Source organism: Gobio gobio (genome assembly GCF_949357685.1).
Source record: "Gobio gobio genome assembly, chromosome: 16".
Lineage (NCBI taxonomy): Eukaryota > Metazoa > Chordata > Actinopteri > Cypriniformes > Gobionidae > Gobio > Gobio gobio.
In genome coordinates, this window is record NC_137109.1 from 36,901,957 (window position 1) to 36,908,910 (window position 6,954).

Sequence of the window (6,954 nt, forward strand, 5' to 3'; positions counted from 1 at the left end):
TATTAGGCAGCAAGTGAACATTTTGTCCTCAAAGTTGATGTGTTAGAAGCAGGAAAAATGGGCAAGTGTAAGGATTTGAGCGTGTTTGAGAAGGGCCCAATTGTGATGGCTAGATGACTGGGTCAGAGCATCTCCAAAACTGCAGCTCTTGTGGGGTGTTCCCGGTCTGCAGTGGTCAGTATCTATCAAAAGTGGTCCAAGGAAGGAACAATTGTGAACCGGCGACTGGGTCATGGGCGGCCAAGGCTCATTGATGCACATGGGGAGTGAAGGCTGGCCCGTGTGGTCCGATCAAACTGATGTGCTACTGTAGCTCAAATTGATCATGAAGTTAAAGGAACACGCCGACTTTTGGGGACTTTAGCTTCACCGTATCCCCCAGAGTTAGATGATAGGGTGACCAGACATCCCCATTTTCCGGGGACAGTCCTGGTTTATGGTGGTCTGTCCCCGACTGGAGCTGTCCCCGATTTACAGCTCGTTCAAAACAACCTGCAGATATATTGCAAAAAAGCGCCCAACCAACACACAGCAGCTGCTGGTTATAGGAGCAGTCGTATAGTGATTATTTTGACCAGCAGATGGCGCTGTGAGATACGCTGACTCTGCTTGGTCACGCGTGTGATGCTACTACTTCATGAAGAACGTAACCGAGAGCAGAGTGCCATTATCGTCAAGCTTTCAAGGTAGTAACGTACTAAATTAAAGTAATACTCTTTGTATGTGCTTTCTAACAGAGCCGCAACAGGGTGCAGGATTGTTTTGTCCCCAAAAAGGTAAGTGATTACTGCACATCTTAACTATAAAAAATCCTAAACAAATAACGTTACACTTGCAACAAATACATGTGCAGAATACACATACTTTCTGCTTAAAATAAGCCTAAAATGCAAAATAACAAGACTAATTAAGGATAGTAAGAGTTATTTTCAAGCACAAACGTAAAACTTTTGAAGTAAAAAATAAAAAAAAATAATTTATATAGTATAAACTTGTGAAAATGTAAATATTAAATAAAGTTATAAAATGTTAAAATATTTGATAAATAGTTTTATTTATCATTTTTATGTCGTTTTATTTTTGTAATGTGTTTTTGTTAAGTCAAGTTTTCATTGTTCTTTTGTTTGTTTTGTTTTTGCGGGTGCGTTGAATTGTATTAAATCTTAAAATGTTGGTGTTATTTTGTCACTTATTGAGCAGTAGGCTAGCTGGAGCCATTTACCTCCAGTCTTTGTGCTAAGCTAGGCTAGCGGTGGGTGCGTCAGACAAAGTTATGGCACGCACGGAGATGAGAATGGTATGTATGAACTCTGGGGGATACGGTGAATAAGCTAAAGTCCCAAAAAGTCGGTGTGTTCCTTTAATGCTGGTTCTGATAGAAAAGTGTCAGAATACACAGTGCATTGCAGTTTGTTGCGTATGGGGGTGCTACCCGCAGACCATTCAGGGTGCCCATGTTGACCCCTGTCCAATAGTGCAGTGGGCACGTGAGTATCAGAACTGGACCATGGAGGAATGGTGGTCAAAGAAGGTGGTCTGGTCTGATAAATCACGTTTTCTTTTGCATCACGTGGATGGCCGGGTGCTTGTGCATTGCTTACCTGGGGAACACATGGCACCTGGATACACTATGGGGAGAAGGCAAGCCGACAAAGGCAGTGTGATGCTTTGTGCAATGTTGTGCTGGGAAAACTTGAGTCCTGTCATCCATGTGAATGTTACTTTGACACGTACCTACCTAAGCATTGTTGCAGACATTGTATACCTTTTCATGGAAACGGTATTCCCTGGTGGCTGTGACCTCTTTCAGCAGGATAATGTGTCCTGCCACATAGCAAAAATGGTTCAGGAATGGTTTGAGGAGCACAACAACGAGTTTGAGGTGTTGATCTCAATCCAGTCGAGCATCTGTGGGATGTGCTGAACAAACAAGTCCGATCCATGGAGGCCCCACCTTGCAACTTACAGGACTTAAATGATCTGCTGCTAACATCTTGGTGTCAGATACCACAGCACACCTTCAGGGGTCTAGTGGAGTCCATGCCTCGACGGGTCAGGGCTGTTTTGGCAGGAAAATGGGGACCAACACAATATTAGGATTGTGTATATAGTAGTGAGATAGAGTTTAAAACTGTGAGACAGTGTTGATTACTAAAACTAAAATTTCAATAAAAAGTAAATGTATAGAAATGTTTAAAAAAAACAAAAAAACAATGAAAATGACAAAAGCATATAATTACTGACAAAATTACTGACACAAACGGAATATATCAACAAAAAAGGTTGAAATAGGCTTCCATACAATCTAATGATACTGGCTTTCACTCAAGTGTGAGACAGAGTCACAATAAATATTTATTTTGTGTTCCAAGGAAGAAATGGGCTTCCATATGCTGATGTATTTTACATACTCAAATGACAGATCTATGTGTCACGCCTAAGAGTTTCTCTCCCAACTCTGATTTCATTTCTTTAAGAAATAGGGCACAATAAAAACAGAACTATTGCTTAGGAACTATTGCTTTATTGCATTTTATGCAATCATGTCTCTATTGCTCTGTCAGGGACATTTTACAGGCAGACACAAGGGATATTGCCACACAACTGTCATGCATCTCCTAAAAATCACAATGAAAAAACAGAGCTCTGACTTTTGTGCTCCATGGATGGTGGGAAAGCTCGGCCTCCAGCACTGAGATGTCGCACACAGAGCGAGAGATTGGTAATGCTGTAATGGAGCACACAGGCTCTCATTATATAACACAAGGCTTAGTATTGTAAAGCTGAGTGGGGTGAGCATCTCCTTACTCAAACCAGCTGATCATCTCTCCATAGCATCTCTAACAGCTGTCAGCCACCCAACATTATGCAATTAATATATTTACCCAGGACCACAACATTGAGTGGCAGTGTAGCGATGCTATTAAATTATTAGATGCCTTTCACTTGCGACAGTATAGTTCAGTCATGACTCTCAGGATAGTTTATGACAAAAATATATTCATTTAAATGGAATGTAGGCTACATAGGTTTGGTCTTGGTGGACTAGATCTTTTGTGCTGCTGTTGGAGCTATGGTTGCTTCTGCTAAATACTCAGAACATAAAATGAATGAAAACTAGCTGCTTCTGCTAGAGAAAGGGAGACCCCCATAGATCTAGGCAGTTGGTGCTGAGGAGACGGAGGGCTACACCGTAACCGTACAAAAAAAAAACTGAGCCAATTAGCATAGCACTTGCTGAATGAGGACAGCAATATAGTGAAGTTCTAAACGTAATTTAGGGAGGAGTGAGCCCATCTAATCTTCCAATCAACAGCCAACAGCCAGAGTATATAAACAGCTGCTTACCTCTCCTCAGTCTCAGATGTTCCAGCATCCCACCACCACCCCCAAACTCTACTTTTATTTTAGGTACCTTGCCCTACATAATCATCTAGTATTTACTATGGGGGTATATCTACGGTGGCCCAGTAGTGCACAACACAACGAAATTTAAAAAGCATACATAAGTTCACAACACAACGAAATAAATCCACAACACAACGGAATGAAACCATAACACAACGAAATCAAGACACAACACAACGAAATCAAGTCACACAACACAACGAAATCAAGTCACAACACAAAGCAAAATCCACAACACAACGAAATCAAGCCACAACACAAAGAAAAATCCACATTACAACGAAATCAAGCCACAACACAACGAAAAATCCACAACACAACGAAAAGTCCACAACACAACGAAATAGCCACAACACAACGGAAATGCTCCCGACCACTAGGGGACTCTCGGAGTGCGGTAAAGTTAGTTTTCCTTGCCTTGTTCTATATAGATTCGCCAATCTTACAAATATTTAAACACTACGATCAGTTTTAAGTGTGCAGTTGTATATCGACATGAAATATCAATTAAAAATCACTTACGTGCATAATAGCTGCATATTTATACTCGAGAACGCTTTGACCCGCTGCCTCGGCGCTAAGGGAGCGTCTGCCAATTCCACCAAGTTGAAAAATAATTTGTATGAATTAAATTAACTTTTATTTTTTAATTTTCAAATTCCAATGTTGTGTTGTGCATTATTAAATCAGTTTTACCAATACAATCAAGCTGTGGAATTTTAACATGTCTGCTTTTAAATGTTAAAAGTAATTTTAATTCATACAAATTATACGTTTCAACCAATTGGTGGAATTGGTAGACGTTCCCTTAGCCGTGGTATCGGGTCAAAGCATTCTCGAGCATAAATATGCAGCTATAATGCATGTAGGTGATTTTAAATTAATATTTCATATAGATAAACAATGGTTAGCCTACATACTGTTAAAACTAATTGTGGTATTGATTTCTTTGTAAGATTGCCGACTCTATAGAACAGTGCAAACTTTACAGCGCTCCGAGTGCCCCCGAGTGGTCGGGAGCATTTCCGTTGTGTTGTGGCAATTTCGTTGTGTTGTGGACTTTTCGTTGTGTTGTCGATTTTTCGTTGTGTTGTGGCTTGATTTCGTTGTGTTGTGGATTTTTCTTTGTGTTGTGGCTTGATTTCGTTGTGTTGTGGATTTATTTCGTTGTGTTGTGAACTTATGTTTGCTTTTTAAATTTCGTTGTGTTGTGCACTACTGGGCCACCGTATTAATCAGAGCTCGAGTTGAAACTGCTTCATCGAGCCCCTCATCAGTAGACAGCAAGCCAAATAAGCTTAACCTAAATATTTTAAGATTATATGGGCAAACTAATTTGTTAAATACATACAGTATACCTGTTCTCAAACTTGTCACCATGATGGTATCCCTAAAAAAAAAAAAAAAACAACACAACATAACATTAACTCTTCTAAACTAGTATAACAAAACATTAAACACTACTAAACCTCACATAACATTTAACTTGCACACAAAATCCCACAATTTCCGTAGGAAAGAAGTTGAATAAGCCCTATTTCTAAAAACGGCGGAGTGTTCCTTTAAGCCGTTCGTTAGTAATAGGAGTGAGCAAGTTTACAACGCGTACAAACAGAGTCCATGCAGACGGAGGTCAAATGCACACAGTCAGGGGCGTGTCTAGAGCATTTTCAGTGGGGGGGCCATGCTGGGGCACTGCCTCCAAACGGGGTGGCCGCCAGTGACCAAAAAAAAAGCTAAATTCTACAGTATATTACGTAAATCCTATTGATTTTATATATTTTTTTAACTTGAATAAAGTTAAACAAATGTAGTAATAAAGCAAATATCTGATTAATTTAGTTTTTTGTCATCCCTGTATCCATTAAGTTACATTTGAGAGCCAGTGTAATTTTGTGTTTTCATAAAACTAACAAGTTTTTTAAAATAAAAGCAATTTTAATAATGAGCAATTTTAAAAACCCAGAAGCAGAAACGATGTCAACTTTCTTTTAATTAGTTTGGCCATTACAATATACAGTAGTACTTTTATTCACAATCTCTTTCAAATAATAATAATACATAAATAAAAAATTCCCCCCACTGTAATAATTCAAATGGTTTGGCCAAAACATCATTCAACATTTTTTTCAGATTAATTTACAAAAAAGCTGAATAACACAGAGTTAAAGTTAGCACTGTAACAGTTCAACTGAAAACACCACAGTTTAAAAATAAAATATGGAGCCATACATTGTGCTCTGCTAATATATTAAAGAGTAGTCTTTAGTTTAGAAACAATAAAAACAGTAGCAGAAAGAGAGGAAAACAGTCGAAAAAGAAAGGCGGCAGACCTCAACTAGAATAGCTGGATTCTTCTGTTCCGGTGGTGACTGGCAAACCGTCTAACAAAAGCATCTAAGTCAAGACATTTGGCTCTCCTCACCTCAATGCTTAAGACTCCAAGATTACTGAGTCTGTCATCAGTCATGGTAGTGCGTAAATGTGTTTTTATGAGCTTAAGTGCAGAGAAGCTGCGCTCACAACTTGCACTGCTGACTGGTAAGGCCACAGCTATGCAGCACAAACGAAAAAGCTGATAAAACACTTCTTTGAATGGCTCAAGGAAGATGGTAAACTCTAGGAGACTAGACAATTCAATTCCAGTCGGGAATTTCCTTTCTAACACCCTCCTCACTTGATGCAGTTCATGTTTTATGTCATCAGTATCACATTCATAAATCCCAGCAAAGCTAAAAATGGTCTCTTCATCCAAAAAGTTTCTGCTTTTAGGGTTCAGTGCTTGTATACCTTGCATTATTCTGCAGTTTGACTTGCTGAAACGCCTCTGCATCTCCCCACTCAGACAGTCCAGAATGGGGAAGAATATACCACTTCTGAACAGTTCCATGTCTCCTTCCTTACACCTCCGCTGTCCAACAGTGGATTCAACAATTGACCCGCTCAATCTAGAACTCATTTTTTGTGGTCTTTTCACCACAGTTTCTACTGCAACATTGCACTGCTTTCCAGTGTCTACAGTGTCTTTCCAGATTTCATCAAAAGATGAATCACTTCTTAGGTCTTGGAGGGTGTCTTGAAATGCTTCAACTAAGTCCACAGCCTTCGCTAAATCAAGAGACGTTGACTGAAGCATGTCTGCAAGGAATTTTGCCTCTCCAAGGACTTTTGAAAAGATGACAAGTGTTCCGATAAAGGTAAGATCCAGTTGGGCAAGTAAACCCCGTGCCTCCACAGAGCGTTCTCCTCTGTTCTCCACATCAATGTCATGTAGCACACGCAATACAGCAGGCAGTCTGTCCTTAATGTTTTTGCAAGCCTGGTACCGACATGCCCACCTTGTGTCACTGAGCCTTTGTAGCTCTCTTGGGGCACCTTGATACATTTCCTTTTGTACAGAGAGCCATTTCTGGTGCACATAGGAGCCTGACATGTACACATACAATTTCTGTAGCAAAGAAAAGAAGGTTTCAGACTCAGGTACTGATTTTGTGGAGTCAACGAGAACAAGGTTAAGACAATGTGCGTTGCAGTGCACATAAAAAG